At 35.8% G+C, this 23,004-nt stretch overlaps 1 long non-coding RNA gene across 1 annotated transcript; it reads left to right on the forward strand.

Annotated features, from left to right (window-relative positions):
* The first annotated feature begins 399 nt into the window (after nt 1–399).
* LOC123598773 lies at nt 400–22,022 on the forward strand. Its single transcript, XR_006712777.1, has 2 exons — nt 400–762; nt 20,925–22,022. It is a non-coding gene; the product is annotated as an uncharacterized LOC123598773 (long non-coding RNA).
* Nucleotides 22,023–23,004: the final 982 nt, after the last annotated feature.

Raw genomic sequence — 23,004 nt, forward strand, 5'->3', positions numbered from 1 at the left:
TCTAGGGGCTACAGAGAAGTCAGTCTATATCATTTTGAAGTCTAGTCTTAGAATGCTTCTCCCTAGTAGTCTATGTTCTAAAACAAGGCTTAACTCTGGTAGCAGCCCCTGGGTAGCACCATTCCTCTTTGTCCTGAGAATCAGGACTAGTTCTACAAATAATATTAAAAATAAATAAAGAGGTGACTAATTATATAACGTGATTTGAAGGTCATCATAAGACCTGTGCCACCCCAAATATATTCACAGTCAGATTGTCCTCTGTAGCCAAAAATTTGCCTACTAAACTCATCCTCTGAATCCACTGAATAGAGGCATTGTTTCCACAGAGTCATGGTTAGACTGTGCTTGTGTTGTCTAGTTGCTAATTAATATGCTTTTACACTTTGTGTCCTGTGAATAGACCATTTTCAGCCTAACGTTTGTAACGTAACACCATAACTACAATCAAGTTCTGCCTCTCCTAGGAGAAATAGCATGACTCTGCTGCCTGACTTCTGAGCATCTCTGCCTGAACATCTGAACACCCTGGTTGCTACCAGATCAAGTCATTTTGTCATGTCCATTAGGCCTGGTTTGCACTGTTACTGTGGCCAGTGTGAAAGCAAAGGTCTCAGCTTCCCGCAACTCTGATCTCAATCCTTCTGATTTTCTTTAATTTTTTACTGTGATGGATGCTGGAGAGAGTACAGCAAATCCCTTAAGAGCCTGGACTGTGACACCTGCAGTGTGTTCCTTCATCTCTGGCCTTCCATGTACAAGGTAAGTGTCTGTGAGCAAGTTGCCTTTCTTCACCTCAGTATGACTCTGTTTCTCACTTGTACAGTGGAAAAAGAAGGAAATTTTGTTGACACACATCTCTGAGAAGGTGTAACTAATTTTACCAAGATGTGCATCAACATGATTAATTTAATAGAAGTTTTGTGTTTAAACTGGCATTCAGGCAAGATTGTACATAATAACTTCAAGGGGAGGTTGCAAATATGAAAAAGGAAAATGCTCTGAATGAAATGATAGCTAGTGTTCACAGCACATGCAAGATACAGAAACTATAATTCACATTTAACAGTGAGAAAACTAAAGCATAAAGAGGTTAATAGGCCCAAGGTCAACAGCTGGTGAGTCATAGGTCTAGGATTTGAACCAAGGCAGTTTAGTTCCAGAGCCTGTGATATCAGAAATTTGGTTGTATTTCCTGAACAATTCATCTAGAACAGAATTTCAATATGGTTTATGTTATTGGTTATGGTAAAGCTGGGTCCAATGGGAGTTAATAAGGAGGTCAGTTTCTGCATGTTCTAAAAATGCTAACAATGAAACTGTGGTACACCCAGGAAGAAATAAATTCTGGAGCAGTAAAGGTGTGCAAGCAGAGATTGGAACATAATCTTTGGGGACTGCAGTAAAAAGTGTTCCTTCACTAAAAATGGCAGGTGAGTTTGGTAAATCTTGGGTTTCTTCAGAAGATTCTATGAATGCGGACCTCAGTATTCTGGACTAGATCTGGCATTTTCTGCAGGATTCCATATACACAGCCTTCCACTGAAACATTCATATGCATCAGTTCTAATCTTCAACATAGATCCGAAAAAGCCTGCTGTCATTCCCATTTCACGGAGGGAGACATTGGTCTCAGATACATACACAATGAGTAGAGTGGTGGATATTATCTCAGGCTTCCTAATTCCAAAGCTCACGCACTTTAATAGCCACTTTTGTGTTATATTGAATTTCTCAACAATAGCCCCAAAATGAGGCATCTGCGCAGGAAGACTTGCCTGATTCATTCCTTACTGTGTTCTCTTTAATTGTTGTAATATTAATGTAGATGAGGGTGGTGATAGCATTCATAATTATAATTTGAATACCACCCTAATTGGCTTTTATTGCTTCTTGGGAATGGGTCAGGGTTGTACATGGAATATTTAAGTTGAAATGTCGTTTCCAATACTTAATAGAATCCAATTAGGATTTTATTGATTAATTAGTGTCTACATGAAGCATTCTATTTTCCAAAGGCCAGTAATGCGCCTGACTGTTCCCTAAATGTTAACATATTCAGATAATTATAACTGCATCATACTTGCTGCTTAGACTGCTTGAGTTATTTGCCTTTACTGGAGTTTCAGATTCAAGTAAAGCAATCTTTTAAAGTAAAAATGATATTTAAATAACCTGAACTAATCGTTATGGAAAACCTCTCTTAAACATTCACTAATTTATGGCTATAAACGTGCTAGCATTTTTCTACACAAAGGCTCATTTGCAAATCCTTTAAAGGTGACAAAGATGGGGTGGGTAAAAGGGCAGACTGTATAGCCAATGAGGGACCCTAAAATATTGCAGTGCTTTAGGGTTGGATGTATTAAGGAATTTCAAATTTCAAACAACTGTACAGTGGCATGTATGAGAAACATAGGTTTAAAAATCAGACCAAGTATTATCCAACGAATGGTGTTCAGTAAAATTCCGTGTCATGTAGGAATGGTTTGTTATTATCACTTGCTTCTCTGAAATGACACGAGCTGACACTGGATGGTACTCAGTGCCTGAAGAAAGTCATGTGAGTAACTGGAAGAGATTAGGAAGAGGGAAAAATGCATGAAACAACTTTTGTTTGTTGGACCAGTGCCCATCTGTACTGGGTCGATGCTTGGGTCACAAATGGACAGAGCAGCAAAAAAGTAGTTATATATTGTTATGAGGCAAATTACAAGAATGATATATCTGAGACCCATATAAGTTCCAAATTGTACTCTGAAAGAAATTAAGTCACTGATGTTTGAAATATTTTCTAGTTGTATTTAAAATCAACATTGAACATTTACTATGGAAAATTATTTTGCCAATTGCACACATATGTGGAAAGATAAATGTTCCTAAGATGCATGTTCCAGGCTGTACCATATACATGACAATGCAATGTAATATACTATTACCACAAAATGTAGTATGGTTATCCTCATGTTACATAAAAAGATGGTAATAACTTAGACAAGGTTAAGTAACTTGCCTGAGATTATCCAGTTATATCCAAATTACAAAGTCTGTCTTTATTAGAACAATCTGGGATTAACAATAATAATACCAGTAATAATTACAAAAACAGCAAAATTCTGGGGCCATGCCTTTCCAGTAGAAACACAATCTGTGGCAGTGAGAAAAGCCACCTATAGTGAATTAGTTAGAGTTCTCCAGAGAGACAGAACCAACAGGATGTATGTATATGTAAGCACACACACACACACACACACACACACACACACACACACACACAGATTTATTATCAGGAATTGTGTCACACAATTATGGAGGCTAACAGGTCCCAAGATTTGCAGTCAGCAATCCAGAGACACAGAGAACCTGTGGTGTAAACCTCCAGTCTGAAAACCAGCAGCTTCAAGACCCAAAAGCCAATGTTAACATTTGTGTAAGAAGGCAGGAAAGGACCCCTGTCCTGGCTCAATAGCCAGACAGAAGTTCCTCTTGCTCAAGGGTAGGTCAGCCTTTTTGTTCTATTTAGGCCTTTAACTGATTGGATGAGGGCCAGTCACATTGGGGAGGACGGTTTGCTTTACTCAGTCTACAGATTCAAATGTGTATCTCACCTAGAAATATCCTGACAAAAACACACAAAACAATGTTTGCCCAAGGATCTGGTCACCGCTTGTTCCAGTCAAGTTTCCACGTAAGATTAATCATCACATGCCATTTTGGAAATCTCCCTAGGTTATTTATATTCATAAGGGCCTGAACCCCCTGGAATATCCCTACCATTGTATTCATTAGGTCTTAAATTTGTCCATTGAAATTACTTGAAGGGCTTCAATAGTGACTTATGCCTTTGTTCCCATCCCTAGGAATTCTTCTTTAATTAATATGATTTTAATGTGTAGTCAAGCCTGAGACTAAGGTTATAGCCATTGTTCTGAAATGAAGCTGGTGGCCCTCTGTTCCTAGCTACCAGGCATTGTGGTCTTCCTGCCCCTCTCGGATGGCGTGCCATGGCCAGGGACTGTGGTCGTTCTGGCCCTCTCAGATGGTGTGTCACTGCTCGCTCCATACTGAGAAGTGGCCAGGGATCAAATTATACCCACAGCTTTTAGACTCATTCAAGGACAGTCCTGACATATCTTTTGGCTATCTCCATCCCATTGCAAGGAGAAAGATCTTCCCCCAAGGGATTTCAGACCTATTTCCCTTTTGCACAGAGAGAAGGAAAATGTTCATTTTTGTCCTTTAAGCCAATACTTTATGAGTTGCCAATGACACTGACACACTAGCAAATTGCTGCTCCAGAAAAATTCAGGAATGACAGTCATTGTTTCTAAATGGTATTTCATAGGTTTTCCACATCAGCACACTTGCTGAATGGAGAAATTGCAGTGACTGTGTTTAAAGAGTATGTGTTTGTACACAGGGAGGGAGAGTGGATCAAAGGTGCCTGGGTCACACCTATCCCACGTTCAGCAAGAAAAATGATCAGTAATTCTATTCTCATAAGAACATACAGCACACAATGCACCATACACAGGTTCATGTAAAATAAGTTGAGAAAGGATATACTAGCATGTGGGAGCCACAGGGATAGGAAAACACCAGCGAATGATGGTTGGAAAAAATTGCACTAAGTCCATGTTTTTAAAAGTGCAGGTTGTGGGGGCATCTGGGTGGTTCATTTGGTTGAACATCAGACTCTGGATTTCAGCTCAGGTCATGATCTCGGGTGTGTGGGATTGAACCCCGTGTGGGGCCCTGCACTGACATCATGGAGCCTGCTTGGGATTCTCTCTCTCTGCCCCTCCTCTGCTCATGTTCTCTCTCTATCTCAAAATAAATTAAAAATATTTTCACAAAATAAAAAGAAAATGAAAGTGCAGATCAGGATATGGTAGGGAAAAATGGTGACAGAACCTTCTAGGCAGAGTACGACTTGAGCAAAAATCTGAGATTGAGGAATGAAGGCAAGAGGTGGGCAATGGAAAGACTTGCTTCTGGCAGAGAAGTCTGGAAGAGTTGGCCAGCCATGGTGTGTGTATCTATATCTATATCTATATCTATATCTATATCTATCTATATCATCTATCTATATATCTATATCTATATCTATATCTATATCATCATCTATATCTATATCTATATCTATATCTATATCTATCTATATGTATATATCTATATTTGTATCTATCTATAGATATCTACACACATATGCATACATATATATACATATACATATTTTTTTTCCATAAAAATAGCAGAAACCCATGTTAGTCTGTACCTATCTCTACCATAGTTCAATTAGCCATTCTTATATTGGTCTGCTTATTCATTTTTTCCCCAACTAGAGTGTCAGTTTATTTTTAGAAAAGGTTTCATATTAATCTGTATATTCCCACTTCTAGTTTAGTATCTAGCATAGAGTAGGTGCTCAACAAACCAATGCTAAGTGAATGAATGAATGAATGAATGACCTGTTGTGTGGATACAGGATGCAAGTAATTTACTTTCCTTTTTATATACCTCTTGAGTGAAAACAATAGTTTAGGGGAAAAAATGTCAGTTTTTATAGCAATACTGCATTTGTTTTTGTGTGTGCCAGTTATTATTATAAATAAATAGTGTATTTCTATACTAGCCATTCATTAGTTGTTGTTTTTTAAATTTATTTAAAAAGACAAAAAAATTACCACCAGATTTTGACTTGAATTGTAGGCAAAACACTTGTTGGCTTGTAAAAGCTCTGTCTCCGCAGCAATGAGGGCAATGAAACAATGTTTAGGACAAAATTTAGTTTTTGAGGTCTGCCTGAATTATATTTTTTCTGCTTTGATTTATTGGACTCTTCTTAGCGCTTCATTATAAACATGTATTTCTTTGGTGCTCAGTCAGTAGAGCATGCAACTTTTAGTGTCAGGGTTGTGATCTGAACCCCACATTGGGCATGGAGCCTACTAATTAAAAAAATGTATTCCTCCACTTCAGCATTGGGTAAACAAAGATGAGTAAGGCTCTCTCCCTCTGGTGCCCAGTGGGAGTCAGGGAGGGTGTTGGTCAGTGTCAATAATAAACAGTAAACATACAAAAGATTTAAACACATAGTTTTTAAAGTTTATTTATCTACTCTGAGAGAGAGAGAGTGAGTGAGTAAGCAAGGGGCATAAAGAGAGAGAGAATCCCAAGCAGGCTCTGTGCTGTCTGCACAGAGCCTGAGACAGGACTTGATCCCATGAATCATGAGAACATGACCTGAGCCAAAACCAAGAGCCAGCCAGTTAACCAATGAGCCACCCAGGCACCCCAAACATATTTTTGTTTTAATTGAGGTAAAATTTGCATACAATGAAATGCACAGGCTGTAAGTATACAGTTCAACAAGGTTTAGTAATAAGTACAACCATGTAACTAACACACAACAATCAAGGTATAAAATATTTCTATCAACCAAGAAGTTGGAGACATATTGTAGGCACAAGGTGGAAGTATGTTACATGTTTTATGACTCTATTTAAATGGAATAATTTTTTCACTGAGGTTTCCAGTCATTTCCTGCTAGTATAAAAATACTGTATCTCACAATCTTGAGAAATTTACTTATTAGTTGAGAAATTTCTTTTGTTTTGTTTTTAGGTTCCTTAGGGAATATTGATTTGAAGTAGTAGGAGCAGATACCCTTGTCTTATTTCTGTTTTTTTGAGAAAATGTTCAAAATTTCACCATAAATATATACTAGCTGTAAGGATATTGTAGATATGCCTTATCCTATCAAGAAATTTCCCTTCTATTCCCAGTTTTCTATTTTTATCATGGATGGATAGCGATTTTTATCCAATGGTTTTCCTACATCTGTTGAGATAATTATTTCCTCCTTTACTCAGTCAATGTGATAAATCAGTACATTTTTGAATGTTAAATCCACCTGACCACCTGGGATAAACACTATGTGGTTATATAATGTACTATTCTTTTTTATATATTGCTTAATCTGTTTGATAATATTTAGTAATTTTTTTTTTTTTTTGCTATTGCTGTTTACATTCAGAAGAGTCTTAGTCTGTAATTTTCTTTGTAAGGACTTTCTCAGGTTTTGGTATCAAAATTTCCTAGCTTGATATCCTTTTCAGAAAAGAGAGTGTCTAAAATTTCCTTAGGTTCAGTATTATTTCACTCTTAAACATTTAATAGTATTAGCCAGAATAATTATTTTGTGTTTTCTTTCTGATGAGGTTTTTAATTATGAATTATTTCTCTTTCTCTTTCTCTTTCTCTTTCTCTTTCTTTTCCTTTCTTTTCTTTTCTTTCTTTCTTTCACTTAGATTTTTATTTCTTATGAGTCAGTTTGGTAATTTCTGTTTCTCGAGTAATTGGTCCATTCTCTGAATTGTCAAATTTAATTACAAACAGTTGTTCAAAACTGTTATTTATTTTACTTTTAATGTCTGTAAGATGTATAGAGATAATGTTTATTTTATTTCTAATCGTAATAATTTTTTTAATTTTTTTAAAAAAATCTCTTGCTTGCGAGTTTTCATTTTATTAATATTTTAAAAGAACCATCTTTATCCATGACTTTTTCTATTTCTGTTTTTAAGATAAAATGAATTATGTTCTTATTTTTATTATCTTCTTTTTTTCATCTTACTTTGGGTTTAACTTCCTTTTCATTTTTAGCTTCTTAAGACAACTGATTTCAAACCATCCTTTTCTTTTCTAAAATAAGTATTTAAAAATATAAAATTCCCTCAATTGCTACTTTGACTGCATTCTACAAGTTCTGTTATGCTGTATTTCTGTTATAACATGAGTTAAAGTTAGTTAAAAACATTTCCTTATATGTCTTGCAATTAACTTATTACACAATTATTATTGTGAAGTGTCTTGTTTAATTTCCAAATATTTGGGAACTTTTCTAAGTGTGCTATTGTAACTGAATTATATAATAATTATGTTCTGGTCAGAAGTTGTATTATGAAATATTCCAATCATTTAATAATTTGTTGAGATTTATTTTAATGTCCCAATATGTAATCTATCTTAGTTTTTTAAATGTATTTTTATTTTTGAGAGACAGAGAGAGAGCACAAGCAGGGGACGGCAGAGAGAGGGAGACAGAGGATCTGAAGCAGGCTCTGTGCTGATAGCAGAGAGCTAGATGTGGGGCTCGAACTCACAAATATGAGATCAAGACCTGGGCCAAAGCTGGTTGTTTAACCAACTGAGCCACCCAGGCACCCCTGTAGTCTATCTTAGTGAGGATTCCAGGTATAATTGAAAAACAATTTACCTCTGTCAGACATCATGTTCTATAAAGTCTAATAATGTCAGTTTGATTAACAGTGTTCTTCAAATGTATATTGTTATTATTTCCCTATTGTTTTTATTGGTTACTGAGAGATTAAAATTACCTGGAGGTCAGTGCTCACCTTACACCAATTAAATCAGAATCACTGGAAATGCACCCTCGACCTCAAGTAATTATAATGTGTCAGCAGGGTTGAAAACTACCAATTTAGAAAAAAATGAAATTCTTATTGATGCTATATTTGTTGACAAAAATGCCTTTTATAATTATGTTGCTTAAATGTGTACAAAATAGATATTTAAACTTTGATTATAGCTTACTTATAGTATAGAACTGTAAAAGCAAGATAAATATAAGAATTACATAAAAGGCACAAAATCAATATTCAAATTAACAAAATTAATTTAATGTCTTATGGATTGTGTTTTGCTAAAACAACATTACCAGTGTTGGCTTTAATAGTGGAAAGATGTGGCTTCAGATTTTGTTCTATATTTAATTTCCTTTTACATTTTGAATTCATTAATACTTATGCAGAGATCTTTCCTATAACTATGTTGTACTAAATTGTATTGATAACAGCATTATTATCTGGTTAAAAAAAATGATCATTTTCTGTCCTTAACCAAAATTTTGCCAGCAAGCAATTCTTGAAGGCTAATATTAATGAATGGTAAGTCCAAATCTTAATATTTAATATTTTTTCTATATTATCACAGATTTTTACTTTTATTCATTTGTAGAAAAACAAAAGTATTCTTAATAAAAAGCAAAAATACCATATATGTTGAAAGAACTGTTCCCCATTTGTGGTGGATTCAGCTCTCTGCTATCCATTGATCCTTCCCTTTGCTATTAAATGCCTGATCATTGTAGAACCTGCCTAAAATTTCCAGAATACTGTCCAAAAAAGAAATTTTGAGGCTGTTGCTTGGAGGTGAGATGACACTCATATCTGTGTTCATTGACCCCTGCCACTGCAAAGTGTCATTGTTGAGTCACATTTATAGTTTCTGAAAAACTGGGAGTCTCTTGCTCCAAATGGTCCCTAGTCACACAACCATTGTTTTGTCAGGCAAAGGACAATGCTAACTAGCAAAGATGGTGACCTTATTGGACATCAGACAATAAAGATGTCCAAGCTTACCTGCCAATAGCAAATCCTGTGCTACTGTGATTATGTTAGTGTGTGTACCAAGGATTTGATAAGGTCTTACAGTTACTACGTACATCACTTAATAACTCTGTTAAGTTGTTTGGTCTAGTTGAAGATCAAATTATGATTATACTGTTATTAAAATCTGTCTCAATGCAATTGTTTATGGAATAGGAACAAGACTCCTTCTTGCTTAGTTATTTCTGTATGTGCTACTAGTAAAACTTTGGCAAGAGTAAAACAGTGATAAGAACAAAGTAATGCCTCAACTCTATCAGTTCAACCAGAGAAGCAGAAAGACTAGTTTACAACATAATGGGATTTATTGCAGAGGATTAGCTGACATAATTGTAAGAGCTGGTTGAATCACCTCCAGAAGACTATTGTCTTTGCTTCTGAAACTAGAGCTTGAAGTCCACCTGACAGACATGCAGAAAGAAAAGACGGAATCAAAGTGGGAGCTGTCAAGGGTAAACTGAACCTACATCAGGAGCTAAAATCCCAAAAGGAAGGACCAATATCTTCATCAGTTCTCATTGTCTCTGACTTTGGAGCTATGGGTATTCTTCAGAAGCCTGGACCTTTCATCACAGAGCTAAGCATACACATGCATCCCAGGAGTTGGGAAGTAAATGTATCTTAAAAACTGATGCAGACTTTAGAATCTTGGGTCTGAATTAGATCATAAGGTGGTCATAAAATGATCCTGAATACAGAATTATAATTTTTTTATATTGCCAATGAAATAAAAACAAAGCAATTAAAACTACTGTGGTTTCCGTCGGAATTGTCATAGCAATCACAGAACCCAGTTTGAAAAGCAATTGCTTCACATTGGTGATACTAAATTAATTTAGACAATAAACCCCATGAACAATTTCAGAGTTCTGATCTGTGTTGGAAAAAAATGATAAGATCTGGAGCTGCAACATTAAATCAGAGGCTCTGTTCACAAGGAGCACCCATAATCCAAGATCAATAATCACGTGTTAACACAAAGTTCTATGGTCAGAGAACAACATAGGATCCAGAGTTTTGGAGAAGATTTATATTTATTTTCTGGGGCTTTGCTGAAACAAACTGGACTGTCTATCCATCTCCCTTTACTCAATTACCACTACAGCCTAACTAGAGAGCTATTTGAATGGATATCCACTCACGGTTGTTTGTGTGATGAATATCCACTCTGAGATTCTCCCTGTTTCATCAGCTGTTGTCAGGGGCTATTTGTGTACCCACTTGCTTAAAACTGAAAAATGGGAACTGGTGTTCTAACAGCTTCTGGTAGGTTTTACATAGAGAATAGTTAAATGTAAAATTCCCCCTTAGGTTTTGTACAGCATGGTTTTGTCTCCATTTGGCATTGATGATGTCTGACTCTTGGACTATTTCTCCAGGAGTCATTAAGTTCCAGTGGACTTGCTGAGGTAGATTTTAATGTGGCAAACTATTTACATTGTCTTCGGTAGAAACTTGCCAATTGGCCACATTCATGTTAGAAGGACTGTTTCTTTCTTTTTTTTTAATTTATTTTCTTGCATTATTAAAATGAATCCCACCAGGTTATGGTGGTATAATTCTTTTTATATGTTGCTTTATATGGTGTAGTATTTTTTAAGAGGATTTTGCATCAAAACATATGAGTTAAATTAGTCTTTAATTTGCTTCTCTTGTGATTTCTTTGATTTTCATGTGAGGATAATACTGACTTCATAAAATTAATTGGAAAGTGTTTACTCTTCTATTTTTTGATAGAGAATGTTGATAACTGATATTAATTCTTTTCTAAAAGAAAAGAATTTACCAGTTGAAGCCTTCTGATCCTGGTCTTTTCTTTGTGGGAGGTTTTTAATTAATAATATAGTCATTATAGGTCTATTTTAATAGTTTGTATATTTCAAGATTTTTGTCTATTTCATCTAGGTTATCTAATTTGTTGGCATCCAGTTTTTCATAGTATTCTCTTATAATTCTTTTGTATCTCTGTAAAGTAAGTAGTAATGCCCCCCCCTTTTTTCCTGATTCTAGTAATTTGAGTTTTATCTCTATTAATGAGCCTAGCTACAGTTTTGTCAATTTTGATGATCTTTTCAAAATAACTGGCTTTGGGTTTTGTTGGTGCTCTCTGTTATGATTATATCCTTTAATTAATTTTTGCTCTAATCATTGTTTCCTGTATTAAACTTCTTCAGGTTTAGTTTCCTTTTTTCTCTGAGTTTCTTAAGGTTACAGGATAGATTATTGATGTCATATTTTACCTCGTCTTTGTAAGTTTATTTATTTTGAGAGAGTGAGAGCAAGTGGGGGAGGGGCAGAGAGAGAGAAAGAGAGAGAGAGACAGGGAGAGAGAGAATCCCAAGCAAGCTCCGTATCATCAGCTCAGAGCCCAACATTGGACTTGATCGCACAAACCATGAGATCATGGCCTGTGCTAAGACCAAGAGTCAGAAACCTAACTGACTGAGCCACTCAGGTGTCCCAGACTTCATCTCATTTCAATACAGGTGCTTACAGCTATATATTTTCTTGTGGGCACTGCTTCAGCTGAATCTTCTATGTTTGGATATATTGTTTTTTACTTTTCCATTTCTGTCAAAGTACTTTATTTTCCAACTTTACTGAGGTATAATTGAACAACAGAATTGTAAGATATTTAAAGAATAACTTGCAATGATCTGTTATATGTATATTGTGGAAAGATTCCTCCTATAAAATTAGCACATCTATCGCCTCACATACTTGTCTTTGTGTGTGTGTGTGTGTGTGTGTGTGTGTGTGAAAGAGAGAGAGAGAGAGAGAGAGAACATTTCAGTTCTACTCTCTTAACAAGTGTCAATTATACACTACAGTCTTATTTACTATAGTCACCATGTTCTATATTCGATATTCAAATCTTATTCATTTCAGAGCTGACACTTTGCATCCTTTTGTAAAACTCTCCCTATTTATTACACTTCCTAGCACCTAACAGCCACTTTTCTACTCCTTGTTTCTATGTGTTCGACTTTTCTTTAAGTTCCAAATATAAGTGATTCCATTTAGTATTTGTCTTTCTGAGCATAATGCCCTCACAGCTCATCCATGTTGTAATATATCTCACATCTTCTTTATCCATTCATCCATTGATGGGCACTTAGGTTATTCTATATCTTGGGTACTGTAAATAATGCTGCAATGAACAAGGGAGGGCAAATATCTCTGTGATATCCTGCTTTCAATCCCTTTGGGTACATACCTAGAAGTGGGGTTGCTGGATCATATGATATTTCTATTTTTAATTTTTTTAAGAGCTTCCATACTGTTTTCCATATTCCATTTCCATACTTCCAATTCACATTCCCTTCAACAGTGCACAAGGGTTATTTCTTCTCCATGTCCTTGCCAGTGCTTATTATCAGTTGTCTTTTTTTTTAAGTTTATTTATTTATTTTGAGAGAGAGAGAACACACATAAGGGGAGGAGGGGAACAGAAAGAGGGAGAGAGAATCCCAAGTAGTCCCCATGCTCAATGCAGAGCCTGATGGGAGGCTCAATCTCAGATCTCATGACTGTGAGTTCACAACCTGAGCCAGTATCAATATTCGGACACTAAATTGACTGAGCCACCCAGGCATCCCTGTTGTCTTTTTGAAATAGCAATTCTAGGGTGCAAGGTAGTCTAACACTGTGGTTTTGATTTGCATTTCTCTGATATTAGTGATCTTGGGTATATTTTCATGTACTTTTTGGCCTTTGGGTGTCTTCTTTGGTAAAATGGGTGTTCAGGTCCTCTGGCCATTTTTAATTAAGTTTTGTTGTTGTTGTTGTTGTTCTTCTTCTTCTTTGTTTTGTTTGGTTGTTTTTGCTATTCAGCTGTATAAATTTCTTGTGTAGCAGTAGATTAAGTATGCCCATGGGGAGAGGTGAACTCATGGGCTTCTATGTTGCCACTTGGACTGGAACCACTCTGCCAAAGTTTCTTCTAAATTTTCTTGTGGCTTATTCTTTGGCCCATCAGTTGTTGGAACATCTGTAGTGAAATTTCCATATATTTACTGAATTTCCCAAGTTGGCTTCTGTTATTGATTTTTAGTTTCATTTCATGAATTTAGAGAACATGATTTTGTATGATTTAAAACCTTTTAAATTTATTCAAACGTGTTATGGCCTATGTAGAGAATGTTCCAGTGTACTTAAGAAGAATGCATATTCTGCTGCTATTGGGTGGACTGTTCTGTAGATATCTGTGAAGGTTGCTTGCTTTAAAGCATTTTTCAAGTCTTCTATTTTTTTTGCTTTTATTTTCTGTGTAGTTGTTGTATCTGTTACTGAAGGTAATGTATTGAAGTTCCAAGTATTACTATGAAATTTCTTTCTTTTCCCTTCAGTTCTGTCAGTTTTTACTTCTTATATTTTAGGATTCTTTTCTTTCATGCATATATGTATATAATCAACTTTTATCATAAAAAAGTCTTTAGCAACATTATTTATCTTTTAATCTCTATTAGGTTTTCTATTGTTACTGTAAAAAATGACCTCAAATTTAATTGCATAAATCTCAAAGTTATTATATTTCAATTCTGGAAATCAGAAGTGCATTATGAGTCTTATAGGATAAATTTAAGCCATCAACTGAGCCAAAGTCATTTTGGAGGTTTTAGGAGAGAATACTTTTTTCTGACTTTTTTAATTTCTAGAGGCCATTTGCTTTCCTTGACCTATGATCCCTTCCTCCATTTTGGATGCACATCATTCCAGTCAATTACTTCTTACATCATATTTCTTCTTTCTGACTTTGATTCTCATTCCTCAAGATCCATAACACAATCACACCTGCAAAGTCTCTGTCGACACATATTGTAACATATTTATGACTTCCGCGGATTAATATGTGCACTTGGGTGATGGCCATCATCCTACCTACCATAAAATGTATCTTGTCTGATATTAATATAGTCAATCTATTTGTCACTATTTACATGTATCGCTTTTTCCATGATTTTATTTTCAACCTATTTGTATTTTTGAATTAATGTATGTCTCTTGTAGACAGCCTATAGTTGGATAATTTTTTAAGGTCTGTTGCCATTTTCTGCCTTTTAATAATGTTTCATTAATTTACCTGATCAATCTAATTATTGATAATGTAAGATTTATATCTACTTTTTCCTGTTTCTTTTCTGTATATCTTATGTCTTTTTTCTCCTAATTCTTCCATTATTGTCTCTTATGAGTTCAGTAAATATTTTATAGAGTAGCTTTTACACTCTTGTCATTTCTTTTAATAGGTATTTTTTAGTTATTTTCTTGGTAACTTCCCTGGGGGTTACCATTCATGTTTTAATATATAACTGTCTAGTTCATACTAACATCAACCTAATTTTTAGTATATAATAGCTCTGGCACTTGTTTAGCTTCATTCAATCTTCTCTCTGTAGTGTTATTATATGTATCACATCTTATACATCGTGCACCCATCAACAAAGATTTATAATCATTGCTTTATAAAGTTTTTTTAAAAATATGATAAGACAGGGGAGCCTGTGTGGCTCAGTTGGTTAAGCTTCTGACTTCAGCCTAGGTCATGATCTCTCGGTCTGTGAGTTCAAACCTCATATCAGGCTCTGTGCTGACAGCTCAGAGCCTGGAGCCTGCTCCAGATTCTGTGTCTTCCTCTCTCTCTGCTCCTCCTCTGATCAATAAACATAAAAAAAAAGATGACAAGACAAAAAGTTACATACAAAAATATATTTATACTATGTTTTATATTACCTATATATTTTAATTCTTTTCATTCTTCAGGTGGATTTGAGTTACAATCTAGTGATCTTTTGTTTCAACCTGAAGAACTCCCTTTAGTATTCCTTGCAGGGCAAGTCTGCTGGCAATAAATTCTCCCTGTTCTTGTTTATTTAGGGATGTCTTAATTTCTCCTTAATTTCTGAAGGATAGTTTTATAAGCTATAAAATTACTGGTTGACAACCTTTCTTTTAGCACTTTGAATATGCCACCCAACTGTACCTTGGTCTCTATTGTTTCTAATGAAAAACTTCATGAGGATCCCTTCTATATGACGAGTCTTATTTCTTGATGCTGTCAAGAATATCCTTGTCTTTGAGTTTTACCACTTTAGTTATGATGTCTAGGTGTGAGTCTCTTTGAATTGATCCAACATGCACTTAACTGAGATTTGGGGCTGTAAAGATTAATATTTCAAAATCAAATTTGGAAAATTTTTGGTATTATTTATTCAAATATCTTTGTGCCTCCTTCTTTAACTTTTCTTCTGTGACCCCCATTATACATGTGTCCTTATTTTAGATGGTGTGCCATTGATCTCCGCAGCTCTGCCATTTTTCTTCATTCTTTTCTTCTTTCTGTTTCTCAGACTAGATAATTGATCTGTTTTCTAGTTCACTGATTCTCCCTCCTTGCTCAATTCTCATGTCAAACTCTAGTGAAATTTTCATTTCAGTTATTATAAACTGACAGTGGTGTATAATAAAGAATGTGATTCTTTTTATAATTTTTAGAAAATTATAAAATTTTATAAAAATTATAATTTTTATAATTTAAAAAAAATTTAAATATTTATATTTGAGAGAGAGAAAGTGAGAGAGAGAAGTGCAAGTGGGGCAGGGCAGAGAGAGGGAAACAGAATCTGAAGCAGGCTCCAGGTTCCAAACTGTCAGCAAAGAGCCCAACATGGGGCTCAAATTCACAAGCCATGAGATCATGAACTGAGCCGAAGTCGGATGCTTAATGGACTGAACTGCCCAGGGGCCCCTTTATTTTATAATTTTGCTTTCTCTTTGTTGATATTCTTCATTGTGAGAAATATAGTTTTAATACTTTCTTTTAGTTCTTTATATGTGGATTTTAGTCCCTTAAGCATATTTATAATAGATGATTTATTATTTATTTATGTATTTATTTTCTACTAAATCCGGTGTCTGGACTTCTTCAGGGATAGTTTCCATTGACTATTAAACTTTGCTGTCTATGAGCCAACATTTCCTGTTTCTTTGCATGTCTTGTATTTTTGTTGTTGAAAACTGAATATTTAAAATCATATTATTTGGCACTTCTGGAGATCAGATTACTTTCCCTGCCCAGGGCTTGTTTTTGCTGCATTTTGTTGTTTTGTTGTTATTTGTTTGTTTAATGACTTCTCTGAAAAAATTCTGTATAAAGTCTGTGATGTTTGTTGTGTGTGTTCACAGAAGTCTCTGCTCTATTAGATTTGTGGTCAGCTAATAATTATATAAATATTCTAAAATGGATTGAACCAATGGTTTTCTAAGTATTTTCCAAAGAACTCCATGTGCATATTGAGGCAGGAAGTCAACACTCAGCCTGACATTTGAGAACTCTGATTTAACCTCCATTTCATGGTTGTATAGAGCCTCAAAGTTAGTGCAAGATCAGATCTTAGGGCTTTCTCAGTCTTCTTTTCTTAGTATGTGCACAGCCCAGAGCATGCAAATAACCATATTGGATGGTGCTGGCCCAGTGCGCGTGTGAAACATTATGATATGTGGTTTGAACATCAAGACATAACAGTGAGATTAGTTTTAATTTTTACGAGGTGTCTCATCTGGAGTAAGTTAACCTCCCATTATTAGGGAATTTCTGTAATTCCAGAAATATGCCAGAGACTTTCAAAGACACTCTGGATATCTTCTTCTCCAGATACGTTTTTTAAGTTTTTTAAAACAATTGTTATATAGTTTTCACCAACTGTTGTCCACTGCCTCAGGCAGCTGCAAAGTCAAAAATTTCTTCTCATTGTTTTTTGACAAATGCTCTGGGGAAGCTTTTGCAGCACTGGGTGTGCGCTGAGCCATGTCAAGTAAAGACAGTCTTGCAAGTAGGATCTTCCAATGACTATCAGACAGGTTAAAGTAATGACATTTCTCTGGGAATGACAGTTCTCTGGTTTGAAGGAGGTTCAACACTATCTGACTTTTCGTGTTCCTGCCAGGTTACTAGTTTACAGTGTAATTTCAGCCTACAGTTTTCCAAGGTTACTATGGAGCTGGAGTGGTATGGATGAAAATGAGACTAATGAAAGTACCACGAAGTTTACTGTTATTATTGAATTCAGCTGTTTTCTCTAATAAATTGCTTTGTGGAAACTCTGGTTAATTTCCAGAGTCTTGAAAAAAACTTGGCTCTCACAATTTTTGCTAGTTTTCTAACTTCTTTTATGGAAACAAAAATTCAGAGGTCTTTATTCCATCATTTGTGCTAAGTCTAGGATTGCATTTTGAAAAATGAAAAAAGAGTTGAAGAGAAACAGTGATGCTAGACTGAGGAAAAAATCTGAGTTAAAGAAAATTCTTTCTAAGAAAACTATTGTTTAGGCCTTTATTGTCTATACATTAGCCACCAGCCACATATATCTGTTTAAATTCAAATTACTAAAATTAAATGAAATTTAATATTCAATTTCTCATTCACAGTAGCAAAATTTGAAGAGTTCAATAGTCACATGGAGCTAGTGACTAACATTTTAAACAGTACAAATTTATAATATTTCCATAATTGATAAATGTTCTACTGGAAAGTGCTGGTCTAGTGTGTCTATAAAGAATCGTGATATGATTTGAACATCAGATTATGAGATTGAGATTGGCTTTAATATTTATTAGCTGTCTCATCTGAAACAAGTGACTTAATTTCTAAGTACGAGGGATCTTGAAGCAGTAGGGAATGCAATTATTGAATCAAGAGAACACATGTGAAAGCATCTTAACTCAGATTCCAGCATGTGGTAGTATTCAATACATGTTGCTATTCCTCTCCTATGCCCATATATTTTCACTTTTACTTTCTCTTGAAATACTTGCCAAATGAACTGTCTTCTTTCCTGATAACATGGAATATTAGTCTCTCTTTCTTCATGTGAGCAGGTACTTTTAGGTAGTGGAAGAAAATATCATGGAGTCAACAACCTTCAGGGACAGAGAGGAGGTTACCTTCATTAGAGGTCTATTTATTTATATGTGGGGGGAAGACTGGATCTCAAAGTGGAAGCCCTCTGTTATTTTTATTCGTTATGGTTCTAGAAAGAACCATAAAATAGGACAAACCAAGCCCTTTGAGGAGCCAGATCCACCTTTGGTTTGGACCACTCTCCATTCTGTGGCACTACCCTCTCTTTATAAGTAAACCTCACCACTCTCAGCTAGTCTCAGCATATGATCTGTAAACCTGTTTCCACTTACAGAGACATTTTTCTGTAAGTAAATAATATTTTCTCTTTTATAGTTAAGCATGAAGCTTTTATTGAAAATTTCAATTTAAAAAAATTTTCTAAATTTCTGTTAGGTAACAAAGTCAAATGTCAGTTTTTGATGTACAGTTTAGTGATTCAACACTTCCATACATCACCCAGTGCTCATCACAAGTGCATCCTTAATCCCCATCACCTATTTCACCCATCCCCCCACTTACCTCCTCTCTGGTAACCAGCAGTTTGTTCTCTATAGTTAGGCATCTGATTCTTAGTTTGCCTCTCTCTTTTTTCTTCCTCCTATGATCATTTGATTCATTTCTTAAATTTCACATGTGAATGAAATCATATGGTATTTGTCTTTCTTAGTCTGACTTACTTCACTTAGCATAATATTCTCTAATTCCATCCATGTTGTTGCAAATGGCACAATTTTGTTAAATTTTTTTAAAAAAATGTTTATTTATTTTGAGGGAGGTGGGTGGAGAGAGGGGGAGAGAAAGCGGGGGACAGAGAATCTCAAGCAGACTCCTTGCTGCCAGCACAGAGCCAGATACAAGGCTTGCACTCACAAACTGTGAGACCACGACATGAGCCAAAATCAAGAGTTGGATCCTTAACTGACTGAGCCACCCAGACACCCCTAGATTTCATTAAATTTAAGAAAATATCACTCTTGGCTTTTTATAACTCTCATTTATTAAGAAACAAGGAATGTATTTACTTCTTTTCTAATAAAAGTATACATTTTCACTGCAACATTTTTTTTTCTTAAAATCCTTAAACTAGAAGACATACAGTGAGACACTAAAAGCCACGGATTCTTTACTGGTGCATCTTAATGGTCACTTCATGTCTGAAGGAAAATGAATATTCCTTATGGGATAACTCCCAGGATTTATGAAGAAAGGACAAGGCTGTCAACAGTGATATAACTTTCCTATTAGGCTAGAATTGCACAGTGAAAGATGGACCTTGGCTTTGCTAGGAACCAAGCTCTCAGAGGAGTTGGTAATAACATGGAACCCTCCCCCAACTATCTTCTGAAAAATAAAAGAAGCTGTGATTATGGTAGCCTCCTGTAAAGCCCAAAGCTATTAAGTCAAAATTCTTTGAAAAAGTTTTGGGTTAGGAGATTCCAGAGTAATAAATGCTATACACTTTTCTTGAAGAAAAAAAAAACTGTATATAAACTTTTTTTAGGGAAACAAAACTACTATTTTCATAAACTTACTACATTGTTATTTTATTACTTAATAAACTATGACTTAAACAACTGTCCAATATTGCTTCAAGATTTTCAACATTTCAAATGTTTTTCTCGACCATTATCTCTGTTCTTCATAACACTTTGAAAGGGATTAAATTTTCTAATAGCTCTGACTAACAAATATAAAGACCATAGAGCAATAGCCAACTACTTGAGCCTGAGGGGAGAAAAGTCCAGCTTTCCTGCCTTATAGTTAAGGAAAGGTGACTTAGCATCATAATTAAGATTTTAAAAAGGTAGCATCATGATTGCTTCTCATCTAAAGGATCCTGTACGTGTGTTGCATGGAGTTTCATGATTTCAAAGCAAAAGAAGGAACTATGGGGGAAAGAACAAGAGGCAAACAGGTAAAAAAACAAACAACATAATTCAGGAGATATGAGATGGGGTCCATTGGGTCTGTCACAAGAGGATGGTTACACTTTGAATCTATGCTGGTGCACATAAAGCTCACCATCTCATTGTCTTTGCAGAATCCAGGGTGATAAGAAAAAAATAATGATAAAAGATAATAGAGGGAAGAAGGGTCAGAGAGGGATTTCATTGAGTCTGCTTCAGTGAGCATTGAGGCAGCCATTAGGGATTCCCCATTTAATTGATGGGACTTTGGAGTCAAAGCTTATTGGTCAATATTCTCTCCTTTGGGGTGCCTGGGTGACTTAGTTAAGCAACCGACTCTTAATTTCGGTTCAGATCATGATCTCAAGGTTTGTGAGATCAAGCCTTGCACTGGGCCCTGTGCCATTAGTGCAGAGCCTGCTTAGGATTCTCTTTCCCTCTCTCTCTCTCTCTGCCCTCCCCTTGCTTGTTCTCTCTCACTTTCAAAATAAACAAATAAATTAAGAAAGCATATTTTCTACTCTGATCTCTAGAAATAGGCAAAAATACAACCCTGTATGATTATTCATTTACTTAGTTACTTAAAAAAAGGCATTTGATAATAAGTCTGTTTTGAAACTTTTAACTTCTCTTTTCACCCAGGTTGTTTGCAGCATTTATGGACCTTTGGGATTCCTGACTTACTGATGGTGGATTTACGGTATAATCCAATGGTTACCCCAGTACAGGATGCAGAAAAAAACTCACCCTAACACAGAACATGTTCTCATTATGGGTGGAAGCAACAGGCATAGGCTGCTGAGAACCCATATGAAAAATGCATGATGGGATAGATCTTGCTGGTTAAACTGGGGCAGAAGTCAGACTTCTTTCTGGATTATGCCCCGCTCACTCCTTTGGAAAAAAATATTATATTATGGAGAGAGACACAAGACTCATACTGGGAGATTCTAATGAAACTTTGTAATATGAGGAGTTTTTGGAACTTCTGAAAGCCTTGGTCAAACACGTGTGCCTTTAAGTTGAGTTGCAGACCTTTCTATCCTTGCCCTGGTTTCATTGATATTATAACACCAAAAAAAATATTCTGAAATATCTGTCATCCAGATTAATTTCTGTGTTCTCTACATCCTTGCTGCTCAACATGTGGTTTCTGAACCAGCATTGTTGTAATCTCTCACACATTTGTTAGAAACGTAGACTCTTAAACTTTACTGTAGACTTACTGTATCAGAAATTGCATTCTCAAATGATCTCCTAGTCAATGGATACACATTTGGCAAACAATGATCTATATTACCACAGCATTCCAAGGGGCCATAGGTACTCAGTAGGGAGTTGGTTCTGACATCCAGTCATAATGAGGTGGGTGAGAAATTTCATTAGCCAATGAAAAAGAATGGTTAAGTCAGAAGACCCTGAAAGGTTTTTCTTGTCCATCTCTTAAGGCAAAATGCAAGCCAGAAGCAAGGAACAGCCTTGGGGAGGAAGAGGGCTTCATATTCCAATGAAGACACATTTGGAGTGATCTTAAATGAGAACCAAATTCATCAGCTTTAATGAAAGTCTGAGAAAGTGATGGAATTTTAAGATTAGTACAAAGTAGGTGAACACTGTAAGATTTTCCATCTGGGTCTAGGGAAGAATTTGGGGTAATAGCCATTTATGTGCCATACTGCCTAAGAATTCTTTGCTTTTGTGCATGAACACTGTTTGCAGAAATAAACCATTTTCCTTTTTTTTTTTTTTTGGTGTGTTTGTTTATATTTCAGATATAATCAGGATACTGAAAAAGGATAGTAGCCATTTTCCTTGGTATTGCTACAGAGATCCCTGGTATTTCTATTTCATAGTATTTTGTATGCTTTTTATTGCTGAGTTAGAATGGCAAGACTCCCCGCCTGTTTTTACTTTAAGTTACATGAGGCCAACGGGTTTGTTGGTGGTGTTCACTAGCAGGGCTTTTGGAACCCGATGGAACAAATAGCAACTGCTACTTGTTTATGTGCAGAAGGCAAGTGATTCATATGTAGGATAAAGACTACTATGGTGGTAGGTGAGCAGAGGCTTGAGGCGGTGCAGAGAGGAGGACCTCACTACCATCTGAAAGATGACCAAGATAAGTGGGGGTGCACCCACCCCAATGGGGTGCTTCAGAAGAAGAATGAAATGCAGTGCTAAAATAGAGATAGTGAAGAGGAGGTGATGAGAAATCAGTAATCAGTAGAAGACCAGAATGAGCTTAAATGCTGGGGCATAAGAGAAAGATAAATGTCTCTCTTGCAGTCACTATTTTGGTGACCAAACAACAAACAAACAAACAAACAAAAAAAACAAAAAAAACAACAAAAACCCTAAACCAAAATACACACACACACACACACACACACACACACACACAAACCTGTACAAACTAGTAGCTTAAAACAGACAAAACCAACAGTGGTATGTCCTGCCTAGCTCACCATACCACATATATAATGTGTTTCATTATTTCACGGACACACAAAAAAGTGATGGCCTGGGGCACCTGGGTGGCTCAGTCGGTTAAGCGGCCAACTTCGGCTCAGGTCATGATCTCGCGGTCCGTGAGTTTGAGCCCCGCGTCAGGCTCTGTGCTGACAGCTCAGAGCCTGGAGCCTGTTTCAGATTCTGTGTCTCCCTCTCTCTGACCCTCCCCCGTTCATGCTCTGTCTCTCTCTGTCTCAAAAATAAATAAACG

Source organism: Leopardus geoffroyi, chromosome C1, assembly GCF_018350155.1.
Source record: "Leopardus geoffroyi isolate Oge1 chromosome C1, O.geoffroyi_Oge1_pat1.0, whole genome shotgun sequence".
Taxonomy (NCBI): domain Eukaryota; kingdom Metazoa; phylum Chordata; class Mammalia; order Carnivora; family Felidae; genus Leopardus; species Leopardus geoffroyi.